We start from the raw sequence: 22,126 nt of genomic DNA, 5'->3' as shown, positions 1-22,126 counted from the left end.
GAGGTGGAAAAATTACAACATGAGAAGAAGGTAATTCAGTGATTTATTTTCAGGCAAATTAAACAGTTAACATCAGGGGAATTTCCCAGTTTGGGATCAATAAATTAAATCTATCTATCTATCTATCTATCTATCTATCTATCTATCTATCTATCTATCTATCTATCTATCTATCTATCTATCAGTGATGTAATGTTTTTCAGACAGGCAACACTGAGACTCAAAATGTGCTGTTCTGTTTCAGGAGCGGGAGAAAAATTAAAACTGTGAAAAAGAAATAAAAAAAAATTCCATGTTTGCTTTTTTCATTTAACTAAAAAAAATTTCAGTTATGGCCTCTCTCACAGCCCTGCCTGAAGGGAAATCAACAGTGATGGGGTCCACCACATCCGGGGGTGGGGGGTCACTGGGGGGGGGTCCTCTCCTTCCTCATTGTTGCGATATTGTGCAGAAATGATCCTGCATGCCCGGTCTGGGGCCACCCTCAGGCCACGGAGGCATGAAAACCGTGCCTTGATGACCCCAAAGGTCATCTCTATCCTGACCCTGGTTTTGGCATGGGCCACATTGAACCTCATTTGTGGCCCTGCACCAGGATCAGGATAGGGGGTCAGGAGATAAGGCAGGCAGGCATAGCCTCTGTCTCCAAGGAGTACTCCACTGAACTGCCCTAAAGATAAAAAGAAATTGCTTTGATAAGTGTGGAAAAAGTGCTTAAGGATATCATCAAAATCTATAGCCACCAATGTAAATTTTTCATACCCCGCTCCAGCTTTTGGCACAGCAAAGACTCCCTGAATATGCGGGAGTCGTGGACAGACCCCGGCCACTTTGCCACCAAACTGGTGACCATCATTTGATGGTCACATGTCATCTGCAGAAGCATTGGGGATAAACTGTAGTGAGTGATGCTGCAATGTGTATTTAAAAAGGACTCAAATATAGTAAGCCTACTACTGAAAAAAGTATTGTGTGGGTGTTTTTATACATTTGGACAGTTTAATTTAAAATGACTGACATAATATAATATTGTAAGATGAATTCTACCTGAATGTTGAGACTGTGAAAGGACTTCCTATTCACAAAGTCGGCCTCATTCTCACCCAGATGGGCAGAGATGGGGATGTGGGTGCAGTCAATGGCACCCAGCACCCTGGGGAACCCCGTGAAAGGAATGTGCTGCATTTAATATACAATGGCAAACATCCCAGGGTTTAGTCTAGATTATGCAAATTACACATCAACCTTGCTTACCTGCGATGTCATAAAAGCCCTCTTTCATGCATTGCGTGGGCAGGTGGCCGGGAAACACCACGAATGCATTGACAAGCTCAGTCAGGGCCCCTGCGACTTTATGAATAGCTCTACATACAGTGTTTTTCCCGAGGTTTTCGGCATCGCCAACAGAATACATAAAAGTACCTATGAATGAATGAATCAATCCATGATTTACTTAAACAAATAATTGATTAATGGCATTTTATCTGTGGCTTGCTTGTAACCCATCCAACGAGGGATTTAAAGACATCATAATAATTACAAACATCACTAAGAAATATATTACCTGTGGCAAAAAACCTCGTAATGCAATGCACACTGTCTGCGGGACTGTCAGCGCGTGGTTGCGGTGCATTACATTACTGATGTAAGGCTCCAGCAGCTGACAGATGTATTGTAACCCCTCTCCCGAAAACCTGTACCTTTCGTACAGTGATTGTTCAGACAATTCGAACGGATTACAGCGATCTCTAAATATTCTCTCGCACCTGAGTGCTCTTCGCACAGGCTGTGCACCAAGATCCACCGGGTTCTCATCAAACGGACAGGCCATTTTCCAAGAGAACTGATTGGTCAGTAGGTGGGGCTTTTATACCTGCTGAGCTCTTATCCTGAACTTATTCTGCTCCGGAGCAGGTTAGGTGTTCAGCATAGGTTACCACGGCAACGTAGCCCGATAGAAAGTAAGCCACCTTTATGGTACCGAAAAGCCAGGGTTAAGCCTGAAGTTATCTCACTAAGCCGTAATCCAGCTTTATGGTACAGGCCTCAGGACTCACCTTTTTAGTTTAGCTTTCAATTGATCTCTTAATCTCTTTTGACTCAGACATGTTTTATCTGAGTACTTTGTCTTTTAGCTCTTAGGTCTTTTTATTTTATTCAATTTTAGGTTTTATGTCCTTTATTCTATTGTCTTTTAGGTTCTAGGTCTTTTAATTCTATTGTCTTTTAGGTTTTAGCTCCAGTGCTTCCTCATGGGGGGCCTCCGCGCTGGGAGGGGTGTCTGGTCTGCCCACCAGGGCGTCGTCCTGGGGACCCCTCGGGCCCAGAGGACTGGGGGGCTCTGCCGTGCGTGTGGAGTCCACCTCGGTTTGTCTGGGTTGGGGGCGGCGGCGCTCCCTGTGGCCACGGCTGGTGATCCTTCGCAGTGTGGATGAGCTCCCCGTACGTGGTTTTCTTTCCCTTTTTCCTCTCATGATGCCTAAGTGCCCTGCCATTTTTGTTGGGGTGGGTGTGTGTGGGTATGTGTGTGTGTGTGGTTGTGTGCGGGTGGGTGTGTGCATGACGTATGTCTGCGGGTGTGTTGGGAGGGGTAGTTGCTTTTATATTGCTATGTTATGTTTTTATCTTTTGTCAAGCACCTTGTGCTGCATTTTTATGTATGAAAGGTGCTATAGAAATAAAGTTTGATTGATTGATTGATCCCAGTCAGTAGAGTCCAAACACGTCTGGAGATCCTCCACAGCCTCACTGGTCCACTTCCTTGATGTCCTCACTACAGGATTGCAGAGATTTAGTTTCTGCCTGTACGCAGGAATCAGGTGGACCATGACATGGTCAGAGTGGCTGAGTGCGGCGCGGGTGATGGCGTGATAAGCATCCCTGACAGTGGTGTAACAGTGATCCAGAATATTCTCCTCTCTGGTTGGACATTTAATAAACTGTCTGTTTTTAGGGAGTTTGTGAGTGAGGTAATCTTTGTTAAAGTCGCCAAGGACAATAACTAAAGAGTCCGGGTTGGTCCGCTCCACATACAGTATCTGGTCGGCGAGCACGCGCTGTGTGTCCTGCACATTGGCCTGCGGTGGGACCGACCACAATGAATGAAGCAGGCTCACGGGGTAAATAAAAAGGCTTACAGTTAATGATGAAAGATTCCAGGTCAGGAGAACAGTGCTGCTGGATCACTGTAGAAACAGATTCCTCCACCTTTAGTTTTGCCGGAAAGTTGAAGCACAAAACCACAGATGAGGAAAAGTCCCTGTTTTTACCCAGCAGCAGTTGCAGTTCCTCCAGTTTGTTGGGCAGTGAACGCACGTTAGAGAGAAATATTCCCGGCAACGCTGTGTGTAGTCCGCGTTGGCGGAGACACACAAGCGCACCGGCCCGTTTTCCTCTCCTCCAGCGTTTCACTGCGTGAGCAAAGGTGAGCACACCTTTGACCAGAATGTCCAAAATTTTCACTGTTGGGGGCAGAAAATTAGAAAATAAATCCACTGGTGTGAATAAGCTCTTCTCTGGTGAAAGAGCTCTGGGTACCGTTGCAAAAAACAGGTTTAAAACACAAAACAAAACAAAACAACGTGCACCAACACACCGAGGCAGCCGTCCGCGGCGCCATCTTTGTATGTTCACTTGAACGTTTGTTTACCCTTAACGTTGCCTTGAGGTTGAAGCAGTTTTTGTCCTGTAACATTGACATTGTTTTTACATTCTTTTAATGTTCTGGGAAGGGTATTTGAATGTTCCAGGAGGGTGATTTTCCCAACCGTTTCCCCTTAACATTCTCCAGATGTAAAAACTGCAAGTTTTTGTGATGTAATGTTATTGCTATGTTAATGTTCCAGGAACATTATTTGATTATTTCCGCTTAACGCTCCCCAGATGTTTGAACTGTTTTTACATAAAATTAAAATTATTGTTGTGGTACCAGAATGTTCTGGGAAGGTTAGTGAATGTTGAATGTTCCATGAAGTATACTTGAACATTTCCCCCTAATGTTCTTTAGATGTCAAAACGGCAAGTTTCTCTGATGTAAAACCAACATTATTGTTTATGTTCCCTGAATGTTTCCTGGGAAGTTTAGTTGAATGTTGTAGTTTTTAACTGACACTGAATCAGTATTGATTCAACCATTGTCTACAGTCAGCCTGCAGCTACATTTCAGTTGATTATACAGAATATTGACACAATGTACTGAAACAATATTGATTTAGCCATCATCTAAAAAGGAGTCTACATCAAAATTTTAGCTGATTCAAACTTGTTAAGTTAAAATATTTCAGGACCTTTAATGACATATTTTGCAAATTGTCTAAGAAATTACTAAAACAAGACCAAAAGTTTTCTCCTAAAATACATACCTTACAAACTTGAAATTAAGAAATACAACATCCCTTGCTGCACTGTACTGTACATGAGGTGGAGGGCACACATACACACAACACAATAAACTATGTATTGATGGAAGATATTAGCGTTACTAGCTCCTACAAAATACTGTTACGATCCGGAGTCACCTGCTTAAAGGGTATGATTCTCAGTCCTCAGTCTCCAGTTCTACCCTAATAAGCTATAACTGAGAACTGTTTCAGCTGGTGGCAAGAAGACACACCTAGCATCAAACTACCGACATCCAGGTGCCTACCCTGCATCCTCTGATACTGCACCTGACTGAATAGCCCTTGAGTCAGGAACAAGTCATCAGCCACACGTGTTTATTCCATTCATTAAATTTAGTAGCTGGAGATAAAGCCACAAAGGTCTGGGTTGTTTTTTTTTCTTTTTTTTTTTACAGAGAGGCTTGCAAAATCCAGGTCAAATGAAAGAGTCAGGGGCGGGGCTTGCCAACAGGCAAGACAGGCAGTTGCTTGGAGCTCCTGGCCATTAGGGGGGGCCCAGCCACATACAACAATGATTATTGATAGGCCTGGGCTTTCAGGGACCTCTGTTGGTCTCTGGACCTCACTTTGAGAACCACTAATCTATTTTTTCAATATACATCTCAAATGTCCCAGAAATTGTGCATTTATATTTGCAACAACCAAATTTTTGTGGCATGAACGGGTGGGGTGGGGGACCCAGGGGATTTCTTGCTTGGAGCCCCAAAAGACCTCAGCAACGCCCATTGGAAAGAGTGGTTTAATATGGTTAAGATTCCATGAAAACTACATTTACCATGACGCTTTGCTCTTGTGAGTTACCATATCTTGTTTACTTGGCCAATATATTTTCAGTTTGTTTGAGTGATGTTTTCTGGGAGCTGCACTCTAGGCAGTCCGAGGTCACTGTGGGTGGGTGAAAAGGTTTCGAGGGAGACTGTTTTCCCAGTATATGACACACACGAGAAAGACACACAAGAGAGATGAGCTATGTTTTGGTCACGGTAATCAGAATCAGAATCAGAAGAAGAAGTTAAGTTTATGTTGAGGTGTGTAATATTTGTGTATCTTGCAGTTGAGCAACTTCTTTTGCATTTGAAGTGAGTTTAGTTAATTTAGCAACGTTTGTTGTTTTATTAACACATAGTTTAGTACATAGTTTTCACTGAAAGACTGGACAAGAATCCATCCATCCATCCATTTCCTATGCCGCTTATCCCTTTCGGGGTTGCGGGGGGGCCGGAGCCTATCTCAGCTGTCAACGGGCGGGAGGCGGGGTACGCCCTGGACCGGTCGCCAGTCGATCACAGGGCAACATATACAGACATACAACCATTCACACTCACACTCACACCTAGGGGCACTGGACAAGAATATCAGCTGAAATTAACTTTTTGCTATTCGCACTGCTATCGTGGTCATGTGAGTAACTGGAGACTCTATAATCAAGGAAAGAACTTTGTTAGGAGTGTGTTGCTGAGGAGTAATTTTCTTCATATGTGCACCAATTTATGGGCCCCAACAGTTAGAAATCCAAGCACTTGGTAGTAGTTTGAACATTTCTTCAGACAGAACTGTTTAAAATACAAATTCAGGGATTTTTACTCTTTCGTGTTTCTGATGTATATATCTGTTTTTGATACTTTTTTTTGTGGTCATGGTGGCTGTGGGAGGGTTACCCAAAAGGCTACCAGCAGGGAACCTCAGGGGAACGTTATTCAAATTACCCCCAAGAAACACTACTTCAGGTGGTTATTGTAGTGTTTTGGGAATGTTAGGTTGACCAAAAATATTTGCATAACATTCCAAGAACATTGTGGGAAGGTTATCTAAAAAGCTGCTAGCAGGGAACTTCAGTGGAAAGTTTTTCAACTTACCCCCCAAAAAACATTTCTTCATGTAGTAACTGCTACATGAAGTTAAGTACTTCATCTGCAACCCTACCAACTCTCAAAGTAAGTGTGCAAGTCTTGTGTCCTTTACTCTGATATATCTGACCATTTTCCAATATTTCATTTGATTTCATTTCACTTCAACCACCTCGGTTAAACATCATAAAATAAAAAAATCTTGATGATGTTGAACTAGCATACGAGTCATTGGTACACTGTAAAAAGAATGTTTGTAGACATTACAGTTAAAAACTGTCACTCTGTCAACCAACAGTAAAAGTCCATAAAATCCCAAATAGTATCAGCTAGTAGCTACAATGAATTACCCTAAATCAAGAAAATACGCAACTTAATTGTGAAAACAAATTTTAATCAAATTAATGGGAAAACACTGTAATGTCACAAGCATGTAATTACCCTAAAAGTAACCATATTATTCCATCTAAATTATACCTGTGTACACTTAAATTTACAGTAGAAAACCTTTCACCATTCAGCAAAATTGTACCTTAATTTCTACAGAAACAAAATATTAAAAATATGGTTAAAAAACATTTGTAAAAATCACAGTAAAAAGCTGTCAAAAAGCAAAAGTAAGGCCTTAAAATCCAAAATCACTGTAGATACATTGAATTATTCTTAATCAATTAATGGCAACATTAACTGTGACTGTGATATTTTGCCTCTCAACAACAACTGTTTCAACAATTTACTTATTTACTTACTTACTAATGACATACATCTCTATTCATTCAGGGCATTTCATTGACCATCTATAATTGTGGGTATTTAGGGGAGTATGAGGCTTGTGCTCAACATTGTGCGCAACATTTCAAGTTGAACTGTGATTTAATTGCTTGCAGTTTTCTTTTGGGTGCATGCCATTTTCAGCATTTGTGCACGCATACACTTTTAGCATGGATCATAAGCATGGTTTTATCAATGAGAAAGTCGGACTCTGAAGAAATCGATTCCAAAAGAACAAGACTATGGGTAAAAAAAACCTATATGTGATCCACCACGAGAAAACCAGCAACAAGTCGGCCTGGCACAAGTTGTGTAAACAAAGAGTGATTTTTGTTTTTTTTTGTAAGTTGAAATCATGAAGAAGCCACTCCATTCATCCATCCATTTTCTATACCACATATCCCTTTTGAGGTTGCAGGGGTGCTGGAGCCTATCCCAGCTATCAACGAGCGAGAGCCCTGGACCGGTCGCCAGCCGATCACAGGGCACAAACAAACAACCATTCACACACACACTCACACCTAGGGGCAATTTCACCAATTAACCTAATGAGCATGTTTTTGGTCTGTGGGAGGAAGCTGGAGTACCCAGAGAGAACCCACGCATGTACAGGAAGAACATGCAAACTTCACACAGAAAGGCCCGACCAGGGAATCGAATCTTGTTGCTGTGAGGCACACACACTACCTACTGCGCCACCGTGCAGCCCTACCTAGAAATCCACTGGGGAAATTCGAGAGACTGCAAGAGAGAGAAAGACAGTAGAGAAAGAGACAGATAGAGACAAAGAGGGAGAGAGACTGACAAACCCATGTTAATTGTTAAAATTGTTGTTAAAATTCAAATTTTGACCCCATTTCACCTGGAGCTATTTCTGCACACCCAGACATTGCATTTCTGCATTTAACTTAAGGGTAAGATAACTTAAGTTTTAGCTAACATTAACTTACGAGTAAAGAGTTGACTTCTGCCGAACATTGTAGATGTAACGTTAGGTTTTTGTTGTGCTGAACATTGGTTTGCTAACTTTAACTTTAGGTTTAGTTGTAATTTCTGTGGCAAGTCAGTTAAGCAATTGAGGGGTTACGTTCTTCATTGCAAACTTCATCAAAATGAACTGTTGTTTATTCAAAGGCTTTGGAGCCAGGTGCAAACTCACATTTTGTAGATATGGAGCAATTAAAGGGGACAGGAAACACAAATTAATGCAAGGTTTTCCACACCAAAACATTAGACAATGCCTAACATTGTTAGCTGTAAGAAAAGAAATTAACTCGCAAAGTTTATGTTATCAAACAAGGATGCAGCCATATTGTCTTGGCATAGAGCGTGACGTCACAAGGTTGGTTGGATCGAGGTCTCTCAATACTCCACTGGTGACAACAGTGACAAAATTGAACCACAAAGAAAGAAGAACTGCGAGGAAAGTCATTTTTGTATCACTCCAGACTGTAGCAATAAATTCTACAGAGTAAAAAACCAAGGCAAGACTGTACATTTTCATGTTTTGCCACTAAAGTAGCAATCGGTTCTCTGTCGTTGGCAAGCTGCTCCCAAACGCCCCTCTCAGTCCTGCAGCTAGGGTTTGCAGCGAGCACTTTGTAAATCAGGACTACACTACACTAACCCTGCGTTCCCACCAAACGCGATGAAAATTATTTAATTGCGCCTCAAATGAAATCGCGTCGCACCAGACTCTCCAGTTTTGACGCTGGTACAAAAACCCCTTGACGCTGGAACAAAAACCCCTTGACGCGGCAAAATGACGCTTCAAATCGTGTCTTTGCATTGACTTTGTATGTAATCTTGCAGCGCGATCTTGTTTCATCGCGTTTGGTGGGAAGACAGTCCTGTCATTTTGGCCGGGCAACCCGATGGACACGATTACGCGGCGCGATGGATACGTTGGTCGCGAACATCGCTCTCATCGCGTCGCCCCATCGCGTCATTGCTTCATCGCTCGAGTTGAAATAATTGAACTTTTGCGGCGTTGAGATCGTCATCAACGTGCTGACGTACGGATATCCTGGTGTTCCCTCGCAAAATGAAACCGCCAGAAACAATGGAGGAGCTGCTCATCGTTGCCATCACCGCTCACCCAGAGCTTGCTTTACTAGCATACTTGTCTGGTTCATTCAACAATAGCTGCACTACTTTGTGCAGTACAGGTACAGTGCAGCGATGGTGGTTATTTCAGCCATGAGCCGTTTCTCAATACCAAGTACACCAAGTTCGGACTTATGAACTTTGCAGTTCGGACTGAGCAAGTTCGACTTGGGAGTACAATCTCTCCAGGACGGGAGAGCGCAGGACCGTCATTGCATGCAATTGGGACGGCAGCGTACTTGATGACGTCACCATCTCAGCTCGTCCGTAAGCAGGACGACACATCTCCGAAAACTTTGGAGCAAATTTTAAACTACGTGCTATCGTGATGAATCGACCACAGATTTTAAGTTTTAACATCGCTTAAAATAATCTTAAAACCACATTCCGGTCGACGAGAGAAAGAAATGTTGCTGTTGGATGGGCTTGACGCGCGACGCGATGCTGCGTCAAGGGGCTTTTGTACCAGCGTCAAGGGGTTTTTGTACCAGCGTCAAAACTGGAGCGCCTGGCACGACGCTGTTTCATTTGAGGCGCGATTAAATAATTTTCATCGCGTTTGGTGGGAACGCAGGGTAAGAGAAGGCTTTTGAATCAGGCTTCCTGGTGACTCGTAAAAGGAACAGGTTAAAGCCAGAAACTGCTCCATCGCTAGTACTAAGCACAACTGATCAAACTGTAGTCATACAGTCATGGAAAAAACTATTAGAACAGCCTTGTTTTCTTCAATTTCTTGTTCATTGTACTGACTGAACCCTGTATAGTCAGATACTGGCGTCTAATAGATGGATAAGTTCTGACGTGCGCCTATGCGCTTGAATGATAGCAAGACAGAGATTTGCGTCTGATGATAACATGGGTTTATTTTCCATGGCAGGTTACCACAATGGCAAATAACTAAGAAATGAAAGTATACGAAATGAAAATAACATAACATAAACTGTTCGTCAAATCATTAGTCTCATTTACCCGAAAGTACAGCAAACAGCGCACCGGCACCGGCGCTGTCGAAAACTGTTTGCTTCCCATCAGCCCCATGCCCATGTTGGGTATTTAAATGTTTCCCAGTTTACAATGCATGGGAATCCCTCTAGTGGCATGGAGGCAAATTACAACAAAACACCAAAATAGTGCAAAAGGAAAAAATGGCTCATACATTAATTTTAATGCCTGATACCACTAAAGGTATTTTACCTCAAGAATACAATGAACACAACAAAAAATGCAGCTGATTCCATAATGCTTTATGTCCTATTTGACATGCTTAGGCTTAATTGTATTCCCAGGGTATATAAGAGGCCATTTCATGTCATAAGCAGAACTGCACATGCAAAGGCCTTGAGTGGTTTCCTGTTTACGTTCAAGCCATAGCACAACTCAGAAGTTGTCAGCTCTCAAGCCTAAAACAAAAGAATTATGTGAAACCACAAAGGCAGCCATCTTGGCACTGCTGGAAATTGGCATGAATGAGAGACAGGTAGCCAAAAAATCGAAGATCACCAAGACAGCCGTTCATTACACCAAGAAAAAGCAAGCCGAACATGGTACTACCAAATTGCTAGCTGGTCGAGGCAGGAAATGTCTTTCTACCCCACAAGAGGACCATGCACTCATCCGTTCCTGTGTCAGAAATTGTCGTCAGACCTCCAGGGACCTTAAAAATAAGTGGCCACTGTTGAGAAATGTGACTTGTTCAGCAAGGACAGTTCAAAACTGACTTCTTGAAGCTTCTTGAAGTCACACAGGGCACGGATAGGTTAGGAGGAAGCCCGGAGAAGCCTACAAACCAGAATGTCTTGCCCCTACAGTAAAACATGGGGATGGATCGGTGATGATCTGGGGTTGTTTCAGTATGGGTGGAACAGGGCAAATGCAATTGTGTGAAGGGCGAATGAACCAGGTCACGTACAGGGCTACTCTTGAAAACAGTCTTCTTCCATCAGCTGATAAACTCTTTCCTGCCTCGAATGACTGTATTGTCCAACAAGGCAATGCCCCTTGCCACACAGCAAGGTCAGTTTAAGCCTGGATGGAGAACCAGAACATTCGAACCATGCCTTGGCCTGCTAAATCACCAGATCTAAATCCAATTGAAGACCTGTGGAACATCATCAAACTCAAAATGGAGAACCAAAAGCCCCAAAACAAAGCACATTTGTTTGAATTTTTGTAACAGGAATGGGCTGCTGTGACAGCACAACAATGTCAGAAGCTGGTGAGAGCATGCCCAGACACATGGCTGCAGTCATCAAAGACAGTGTGACTAACAGACAGAAAAGAAAACAAGGAAAGCACTGTTTTTGGCAGTACAATGCCATAGCTATTGATGTAAGTGATTTGGGTTATTATCAAGAAAACCATGGAAAATGCCTAGATATCAGCTCTTAAATTAAACTCATCAAGATGAGTTACTCAAATATTATAAAGTAATGTTTTCTGTTAATAAGCAAAAGTTTAAATTAGTTTTAATAAGCAATTTCCTAGAAGTTCTTTCGATAAAAATACATTATTGTCATCAGTTTGTTGACTGACAGGGCTCTATTTTTGATTGTGTATCGAATAGGACATTTGAAGATTTTTTCCCCTCACTTTTGAGTCAAATCAGTCAGTTTAAATGAGATACATACCACAGTTAAAATTCTTCACACTCAAATCCATGTTACTCTGGGGAGGGGAAAGCATTTCGGATGGAGGTCACCACACAGGCTGGGATGGGAATCCTGTTCCTCCGTCCAAGATGACCTCTGGCCCAAAGAGTGAACTGCCTGTAGACAGTCAGCCTGAACTGAGAAAAAGTAGCTATGCTGTTCAAATATAAGCACATTTTGTATTAATCAAAGATAGTTTTACATGCATTACTTTCAACTCATGCCAGCTATTTAAGTATCTGAATTTGTTGTGGAGACAAGTAAACTAAGGTTAGCTAGCTTACGCTCTTTAGCTAGTAAGTTAGTTAATTTACTAATGTTGCGCTAGCAAGGTAATGCCACAATAAACCTAATGTAACCACACTGGGTAAACTTACTGATGTGAAATTAGCTGGCCGGTTCACTAGCTAGTTAGTGTGTGGCTAATGACACACTAGCAGGTTTACGATTGTGGCACACAAGTAACTTAGCATGATTAACCTGCAATTTTGATGAGGACATTAGCCAGTGAACTATAATGCTGGCTAGGGTAGACTGTATTCCGGACATAATGACCTTTCAATCAGTCGAGCCTTTCCAGCTCAGCAACTAACGTTACCATTGAAGGTGACATATTATGAAGCCTTTTCAATAAGTTACATAGGTCTATGATTTCCATAAAACATGTTTCTGAAGCTGTTTGCTGGAAATAGCGTTTTAGGAATAGATTCTTGCCACCCTCTATTTCCCTCTTTTTCATTCCCTTTCAGAATGTGCTGTTTCTGGTGTCTGTAGCTTTAAATGCAAATGAGCTGCTGCTGTCACGCCCATGTTACCGTGGTAACGGGGAGAGCGTAGGCTCACGTTGCACTACGCATGTGAAAGTAGGACATGGGGGCAGTAAACAGATGGAGTTCCTCAGTAGTTGAACTGTACGTGTTCGAACCTGAATCGAATCCTGGAGGAGGGGAGGCTACTACAGAACCTCAGAGAATTCAGCAGGACGCCTCTGAAAGGTTAGTTTAAAAACATCTTTCTATTTTTTTCTCTTCAGTATGAGCACCGCCTGTACAGGAGGCAGCGTGAGAGGCCCGCAGTTCAGACGGTCAATGCTCACGCTCGGAAGCACCAATCCTAACTTGTAGCATACCAGAATGATGGGGAGAAACTCAGCTAAAAGCCTTTACCAAGCATTTGCACCCGAAGGAAACATAATTCATACAGCAATAAATCATATGAGCATGTGACGAAAACACGGAAATAGCTTATGTCCACTTTAGCGCGTGTGCTGATTTCACCACGTCACACAAACCACACAAGCCTGGTATCATATTAAAGCAGAGAGTCCGAAGGTCCTGGTTGTTTACATAAAGAGGAGGGGGTTTCTAGTTGTCACTGGGTTGCTGAGACATTGACCAGTCTAACTGCGCTGATAGTTTCAGCGCTCCGTCTCATTTACATGTGCAGGGGCAGAGCACACAGACAAGACTGCTGAGCAGCACTACTGACCATTCAGCTCAGGCTGCGGAAAAGTAGCTGGCTAGAGCACACACATTCAAATGTAAAAAAAAGGGGGTGCTGTTATTGGCTGAAAATGCTAGTATGCAACGTTTGTTATTTCTTTAGCTTTATACATGCATGAATTGTCTTTTTTTATTTGATTGTATCAGTACACATGTGGAAATTGTGGGGGAAATTCAATTTGAATTGAATTGAATTGAATTGAATTGAATTGAATTGAATTGAATTGAATTGAATTGAATTGAATTGAATTGAATTGAATTGAACTGAATTGAATTGAATCTCCAAAATTCTTGAGAGGGTAGTTGCAACTCAACTTCAGGCCCACCTCGACAGCAATAATTTTTTTCTTGAATTCCAATCTGGTTTTCGTCCCAAGCATAACACAGAAACTACACTGATCAAGATTACAAACAACCTCCTCCATACAGCTGATTCTGGTTTACTTTGAATCCTTATCCTCCTTGACCTCACAGCAACCTTTGATACCAAATTGCAACAAATTCTCCTGGACAGACTGGCTACCATTGGAATCGGGGGCACTGTGTACTGGTGGTTTGCCTCTTACCTTATGCTTAGAACACACTTTGTTCAGATATAAAACTACCATTCTGAAAGCGCCACAGTTCACCATGGCATTCCTCAGGGTTCAGTGTTGGGGCAACTCCTGTTCATCATTTACCTCCTCCCTCCTGGCAAAATCTTCCACCACTATGATATTCAGTTTCATTGCTACACTGGTGATACTCAGCTTTATCTGTCCACTGAGCCCACCTCCACTCTGGCCCCCACTACCCTTATCGCCAGTCTGCATGACATACAAATATAGATGACAAAAAATGGCCTACAACTAAACAGCAGTAAAACCGAGCTACTGCTCATTGGCACAAAATCCACACTTGCTAAAAATAGCATTTGTTCCCTCCCAGTTGCTGACACCATCATTCCAGTCTCCACACAGGTCAAGAGCCTTGGGGCTCTATTTTCGACTTCGCCGCCGGCGTGGCGCAGTGGTATTTTCGTGCAGCGCAGGCAGGCGCATGGCGCACTTGGTATTTTGGTAAACCGTGGCATACAGAGGTGTGCCAGGATGGGCGTTGTGGCGCAGTAGGGGGAGGTGTCAGCATAATCAGCTGACGCGCTTGGATTTTCGTCCCATTTCGGTCTGTGCCGGCGGCGCAAAATTGCACTGAAAGCTCGCCACCCCAGACCTGGTGAACTCTGTGCTCAGTCAGTCATCGAACGCACACTGCGATCAATAATTAGCAACAGCCACGATTCAATGCAGCTATCAGCACATACAGTCAGTATCTCATCTGACCACATCGCAAGCGCGTTCGGCACGTGTAATGGTCACTCACCCTGACCAAATGTACACAGGTGAAACAGGGATGCAAACTAATCAATTAATGGCGCTGTGCCAGCCAGAAACAGCCATGGTATCCTACAGAGCATATATACTGCATCTATCTCAGAGCTGTAATTGGTGAAGATTTGACTTGGCCGTGTCAAACCCACTCCATGCCTTCTCCCCTCCCTCCTTCTGAGTTGCACTGCTGGGTGGGACTGAGACGAGAAGGGGGAGGAGATGCGCCGGTGTTGCAATGCACGAAAATACCAAAGTCTGCACCGCCACGCCCCATTGGCAAAGTGGACTTGACTTTGCACCGCGCCAGCACCGCGCCGACGGCAGAGTAAAAAATGGAGCCCTTGGAGTTATCCACTGAAATCTTGGTTAATGCTTTGGTTACATCTCACATCAACTACTGTAATGCAATCCTGGCAGGCACCCCTAATAAACCTGCTCATGGACTTCAACTCATTCAGAACTGGCTCCCTGTATCACAGCGGATTAACAATAAAATACTCCTACTAACATTCAAAGCACTACATAATCTATCCCCCCCATTTCACAGACCTGCTGCAGACTCACACTCCCTACAACTAGCTCACAATGGGTACCAGGGCCTTTTCCTGTTCTGCACCCAAACTCTGGAATTCACTTCCCCATCACATTCGCATACTGGACTCTGTTACAGTCGTCAAAACTGCTCTCAAACCCCTCCTATTTAGAATAGCTTATTCACTGTAATTACTACAACTGCACCCCATTTGGTGTTAACTTTTACTCACTTGTCTGTTGTCTAATGTAAATGCATGTCTTTATGTTGCTGCTTGCTGTGTACTACCTTTTATTTTTATCTGTATCTGGCTTTATATGTTGTAAGGTGACCTTGAGTGTCATGAAAGGTGTCTTTAAATAAAATGTACTATCATTATCATATTATTTTTGCGAGCAAAGGCCTGGTTGTCACTTATCAATTCTTTGTTCTACTCTTAACTTCTTTGTTCTATACTCACTCTTCTTCTTGTTCTTTGCTCACTTCACTTCTTTGGCATTTAAGTTTTTCTTTAGTTCTTGTAACTTCAATTTTTGCTTGTTGGTTGTCTTTTGCCCACCTATTGGCGCGTTATTGTAATCTTTTCTCTACATTTTCTCGCAACGTTATACAGCAAAACTTTTTCAGAGTTAAAACTGAACTCTTCTTTTCTTTAGCCATTATAGCCGAATCACATAATATTCCATCCATCCATTTTCTATGCCGCTTATCCCTTTCGGGGTCACGGGGGGCCGGAGCCTATCTCGGCTCTCAACGGGCGAGAGGCAGGGTACACCCTGGACCGGTCGCCAGCCGATCGCAGGGCACATACACACACCATTCACACTCACACTCACACCTAGGGGCAATTTAGAGTCACCAATCAACCTAATGAGCATGTTTTTGGTCTGTGGGAGGAAGCCGGAGTGCCCGGAGAGAACCCACGCATGCACGGGAAGAACATGTAAACTTGACACAGAACGGCCCGACCTGGGAATCAAACCCGCGACCTTCTTGCTGTGAGGCACGCGCACTACCTGCTGCGCCACCGTGCAGCCCCTCACATAATATTCTTGTAGATATTTTTGACCGGTCATCGGAAGTATTGTCAACTTCATTATTTACCAAGAAGTTTTGCCATATGGCTGTCAACCTCTTTGGACTGAAGTCCTGCAGCCAGCCTCAACCCATCTGTCTGGGTCAAATAGCCGCCGAAAGAGCCGCTGTTGCAAAAGAATGAATAAAATCCTTCTGAGCTGAGGAAGGTTGGTGCCCCTTTTTATATTAACAAGTGCAAACATTAATCCCAAAGGCTTAATGACCTAATTCCCCGACACTTGCAAGAGAGCTTGACCCATTGATAAGTCTGCAACATCTGATCAGGCATGAAAATCACTCACCTTTCGGCGAAATTCGCCGTTTTGAAGCCGAAACAGGTGACCTACGTGAATCGTGTAGATCCGATGAGAAAAGTTCTTGGGGGGGGGATGTGCGAGCGCGAGCGGGCGCGCGAGTGGGCGCGCGTGCGCGTGACGCCGCGAAGAAGAGGAAGAAGACCGCGCAATTTTCAAGGACGCAGAAGCTAGAAGCTGGATTTACCGTGGATGTATGGGATTTACCGACTGAATTTGGTGAGTGATAGTTTCAATCATTTTTAGATTGTCTGATAGCCTATATCTAATTTACCCAGGAGCTCAGTTGGCATAAGCTTATAGCGTCAACTACAACTTGATGAATTGAACACAGCGAGGGAATAGGCTACTAGCAGCTACATCAATGAACACAACATTAAGCTGCTAGCCAGCTAAAGCTCCGGTGGAAAATGATTAGGCTAGCTGACGCTACTTATATTGTTATCATGGCCGGGACTTTAACATGTTAGTTAAGATTAATAAAAAAAAAAAAAACAGCAGAGTTTCCCCTGCTGTAGCTGATCAGAATTTCCCTGACAGGTGCAGCGGCACAATATTAATATCAAATACGCGTGCACAATGCCTGACGTAAAAAATGCATTCTTGGTGTGCTTCTGAGTACTATGTTTTCCCGCGACTATAACTTTTTTTTAATAGTTATTGTTTATATTCATTGCGTGAACAGTCTGAAAAAAGAGACAGAGACACAGAGAGGAGGACACAGACAGTCACACAGACAGAGTGATGAAAAAGATCAGTGATAATTAACTACAGTATATTAAGCCTATGATGTTGAACATCGCAGTGTGCAGTGCGAGCCGTCTGCGGCGCTCCGCAGCCGCCTGTGAAGGCGAACGAAATCTGGAACCTTGCTCAATGACATGACTTTGAAAGCACCAAGTGATTTGTTTTAATGAATTTCGTTCATGAATTTCGATTAAAATATGTAGAACTGTAAAATATCACTTCCATGAGGCTGTTCAGTCAGACATTAACAGATCACAGGCTGAAATTGGCATTTCATCCTCCCGTCCCTCCCTCTTCAGCGCACTGTAAATGATTTCTGTCCAGTAATATACAGGACACACACATACAGGACTCTGCGTATTGCTGGTCGCCACATCAAATAGCGACCCGCAAATCTAAAATGCGCTACAAACAGGAAACCCACCAACTGAAAAGCAGAGTGGCTCCGCGAATCAGGCAGAGTATTAAACATTTAACTGTTTAGCAGTTCAAAATGCTAGAAAAACGCGACGCACAACTTCTGTTATTCATGATTAATTTTGTGGGCACAAATCACTCGGCACGCGGAAATACGCTGGGAGCCTCTCCAAAGGTGGAGAGAGATGTGGAAGAAAAGGCAAGATTGGCAGATGAGCAGATCCAAGTTTGTGAATGAGCACTACAATAATGTGGATGATTAAGCATACTTATATTTAAAAAACTGCACAGGGTGCTCTACTAGACAAGCAGTTTTTCTTACAGTAGTGGAGGCTATGTGCAGATCTAATGAACGACTCAGCAAAGCTGACACGGTAACCAATTATAATGACTGCTCCTCCTGGTGGACTGATCGAGCGAGTGCAGGTAGTTTCCGCAAATGGAGCTTAGGGGCGTTACGAGTTTGCCCCGCGCCGATGACGTCATCGCGGGGGATCTCATTACAGTCACGAACCCGCCTACTGCAGAGCAGGGACCGGTCACGGACCCGCCAGGGCCCCAGCACGAGATTAGGGGAATTTCGAGGCCGCTACATCTGTAGATCTGAAACAGGGTGTCTTCCAGTTGAAAGGAGCTGGTCTGTGGTACAATGTGCAGCTTGGGAGTGACACATCTCCCCCATCCTGCAGCTGTCAGGCCTTTACAAAAACCCACATCCCATGCAAGCACTTTTTTGGAGTATTCCTGCACTTTTCAGAATAGAGCTGGAGTAAACTTCCATCAACTTACCTGAATGGACCATACCTGTCTCTGGACAATGCCGCCATAAAAATCATGCTGGGAGAAGATTGTGCCACAGGGGAAGTTGCTGACAGTAATCCATCAATCATCAGTGAGGACAGCCTAGCTCAAGGTCCACAAGAGCCACAGGACAGTGGGCACATCTATGCAGATGCTATACCAAAGAGAAAGATGCATCTTTTATACTGTTAGTGTACAATTTCTTTTATGCACTTCAGATAGGCTAGACAACAAAATAGGACAAAATGTACTGCAAAACATATGTTAAGCTACATGTGTATGCTAGATTTATTGTAATGTCAAGTATTGTGTTTAATATAAATAACTTTAAAATGTGTTTCATCATGAAGTTAAGCTGGGCACCTTGTATAGCATTGATACTTAGGAGTATTACTGTACAATACTGACTATACGTACATTCACATCTGTTACAGAGCAACAGTCTCCCTGAATCAGCAGTTGCTAAAAGTAGGAAGAAGGTAGATGAGATACTGGAGTACAACTGTACAAGTGGCCCAGCACTGGATTATTTGACAGTAGGGCTGGAAGCATTGCAGCTAACCTTTAAAGAATCCCTTGATGCATCGCCTGAAGGGCTGATACTGCTGCCACACAAAGACCCACACTCACGCAGGAACAAACACAAACATAATGACATGGAAACACACCTAGCAGCTTTGCCACTTGCAAAGTCAAGGGACAGGAGTGATTACACTTACCGGTACAGGTATGGGATGAAAGCTGATACAGCAAAGTTATTATCCCAGCAGAAAAGCAAAGCAAAGAACCTGTGACAGCGACACAATACACACACACACACACACACACACACACACACACACACACACACACACACACACATACACACACCTGTTTAGTGTTATATTAACAGATTAATATTTATTTGTTTATTATTATTTATTTATTACAGTTTTATTTACAGATTAATGTTTTTTATGTATTGTTATTTTAATATAATTTATTTATTATTACGATTTTATTTACAGATCTGCTATTTTTGTTGTTGGTTTTTTTTGTTTTTTTTTCACTTTTTTTTTTAGAAAAAAAATAAATATATGCCCAAAAACCCAAACACAATGCATCATGATTACTTTGTTCCAGTGTTATTCTAGTTTTCTAAGCAAAATGTGGTGTCCTAGTCAGTTGAAGGGGTACTTATATTCAGACACTAGAGAAAAGGAGGGACTGAAGACTAAAAAGTTGAGTGACTGTTCATACTGTTTTTTTTGTTTTGTTTTGTTTTGTTTTTTTAACCAATACAAATAACTTCATTAATTTACTGGTAGAAAGTGTGCCCTGTGATTATCTGCCTTGGTATCCAGTGGGGTACACTGTTTTGTTATTAGGCTGTAACTCTGTCTGATAGATCAATATCATAGCCACTGATCAGAACACATGGGCTGTTTTTAAGATTAACATAAACCTTTATATCCCTGTGTGTGAATTCCATATATCAGAAGCAGGTTTTTACTCATACTAGGAACATGTTTTCAACCGTTGGTGTTTAACACTAATAGAGGGAGTGGGCCGGGCCTAAACCGGAAGTCGGTGGGGCTTAAATCGGTACATTATTTTAAGTCTGAAATTGATATGGATTGATCAGAAGTTGCTTTATTGTTTATTTGAAACTATTTACAGAACAGCCTCAAAACTGAGATTCAAATCAATGTTTTTGATCACAAAATATGTGTGTAAGTGGTCTGTAAGACTGTTTAAGACTGCTCCTCCTTACTCCTCCTCCTCTGGTAGCTGGATTCTGTCTGGGCTCGTGGTTTCCCATCTTGTTTTCTGTATTTATTTTAATTTTCCTTAAACTTGAAAGTTATAAGTTTTGGCTGAATTGGACATCTAAAGACATATTTTAGTCCTTACAAACACAGAAAAATGGACCATATCACACCAGTCCTCATGGGCTTCCTGTGAGTCAAAGAATAGACTTTAAAATCTTAATGTTGGTCTACAAAGCATTAAATGGTCTTGGACCAAAATATATTCTAGATGTATTAACCCCATATCAAGTATCCAGACCTCTCAGGTCATCAGGGACAGGTCTATTGTGTGTTCCCAGAATGAGAACCAAACAAAGTGAAGCAGCTTTCAGTTATTATGCTCCTCACCTGTGGAACATTCTCCCTGCACACCTGAGGTCTGCACCACCTGTCAGCTCATTTAAATCAGGGTTAGAAACAGCATTATTTGCTACAGCTTTTACTTAAAGTAAATATATTTGCTCAATGATTTTAATCATTCTAAATGCTAAATTATTGTCTTTTACTGGCTTCTGTTTTTTTTCCTTTAATTGTATTTTATTTTTATTTTTATATTCTCTTCTAATCTCTTTCTGTCTTCTTTGAAATGTATGATTTTAATGTATTTTTATGCTTCTGTAAAGCACTTTGAATTGCCTAGTGTATGAGCTGTGCTATACAAATAAATTTGCCTTGCCTTACCTATTTTTTAATGATCTGTGTGAACTTGGTGATGGCAAACAGGGAAATAATATGTCAGCCTTGTTCACTGTATTCTTCTCAAAAGCACCGCGTTCAGTACGAGCAAAGTTTTCCAACTGACTTTATATCACCAGCCAAACTAAGAGCAAGCAGACGGTAAAAAAACCAAAAAAAAACCAACATGAGCCGTTTTCAGCTCTGTCTTGTCAGATGCACTGCGTACATTACGAAACAAGTTCACCAAGTAACTTTAAATATCATCCAAGCCGAAATAGAGGCAAGCTGAAGAAAACCTAAGGAGTACTGAGGAGAGCAACGTGAGCTAGAGTCAAGCCAAGCACAGAGAGATCAGTCACTCTGTGTGTGTGTGTGTGTGTGTGTGTGTGTGTGTGTGTGTGCTAGTGATGTGCGATCGATACTGAAATATCGATACCTCCAATACCAGATCTGTATGCTCTAAAATCGATTCTCAAATCAAAATATCGATACTTTTGATACTTCAGTCATTTGAGGTAATGTATATCATTAACAGGAACACAGTGAAAAGTAACTAAACTATTTTTTGTCTAAATGACACGTGATTGGTGGGAACTACTTTTTCTTCCACCTGGTTAAGTGCGTAATAGGGAAGTGCAGCGGCACACTGCTCAGTCAGTCAGTCAGTCAGTCAGTCAGTCACTCACTCAGGCTGTAGACACTATGGCTCAGCGGACAGGCAGTCATGTGAGGAGTTATTTCAGCTCCACAGACAGCCGAGATGCGGTTTGCGATATCTGTGGAAAAACAGTAAGGAGTTGTGGCAACACAACAAACTTTGTGAAACACCTCAGTATCCTACCGGATACTCATCTGAAATGAGTTTCTTGGTCAACCTTAATATGAATGACCTTTTGGTTTGCAGCACCTCCAAAGAACAGTGTACACAAGACTCAGTTTTCATCTTGATGGTGTTGGAAAAAGGGGGGCATAAGGGAAGCAAGGACAAATTACAGTTCTGCCAATCACAAGTTGAATACCTGGGCAGACAACTTTGTGGTAACAAACACCATTGCACCCTCACAAATTGAGGCAGTGTCAAAAGCTCCCAAACTGCAAACGGTGGGCCAAATCCTCTCCTTCTTGGGGA

The 22,126-nt window shown here is 42.5% G+C and overlaps 1 pseudogene; it reads right to left on the bottom strand.

The window, feature by feature from the left end:
- Nucleotides 1-309: 309 nt before the first annotated feature.
- Nucleotides 310-1,831, bottom strand: LOC139336486 (putative nuclease HARBI1; annotated as a pseudogene).
- Between the last annotated feature and the right edge of the window lie 20,295 nt (nt 1,832-22,126).

This window comes from Chaetodon trifascialis, chromosome 9 (assembly GCF_039877785.1).
Source record: "Chaetodon trifascialis isolate fChaTrf1 chromosome 9, fChaTrf1.hap1, whole genome shotgun sequence".
NCBI lineage: Eukaryota > Metazoa > Chordata > Actinopteri > Chaetodontiformes > Chaetodontidae > Chaetodon > Chaetodon trifascialis.
The sequence above is the reverse complement of the archived record's forward strand: the minus strand, read 5'-3'. Positions and strand labels throughout refer to the sequence as shown.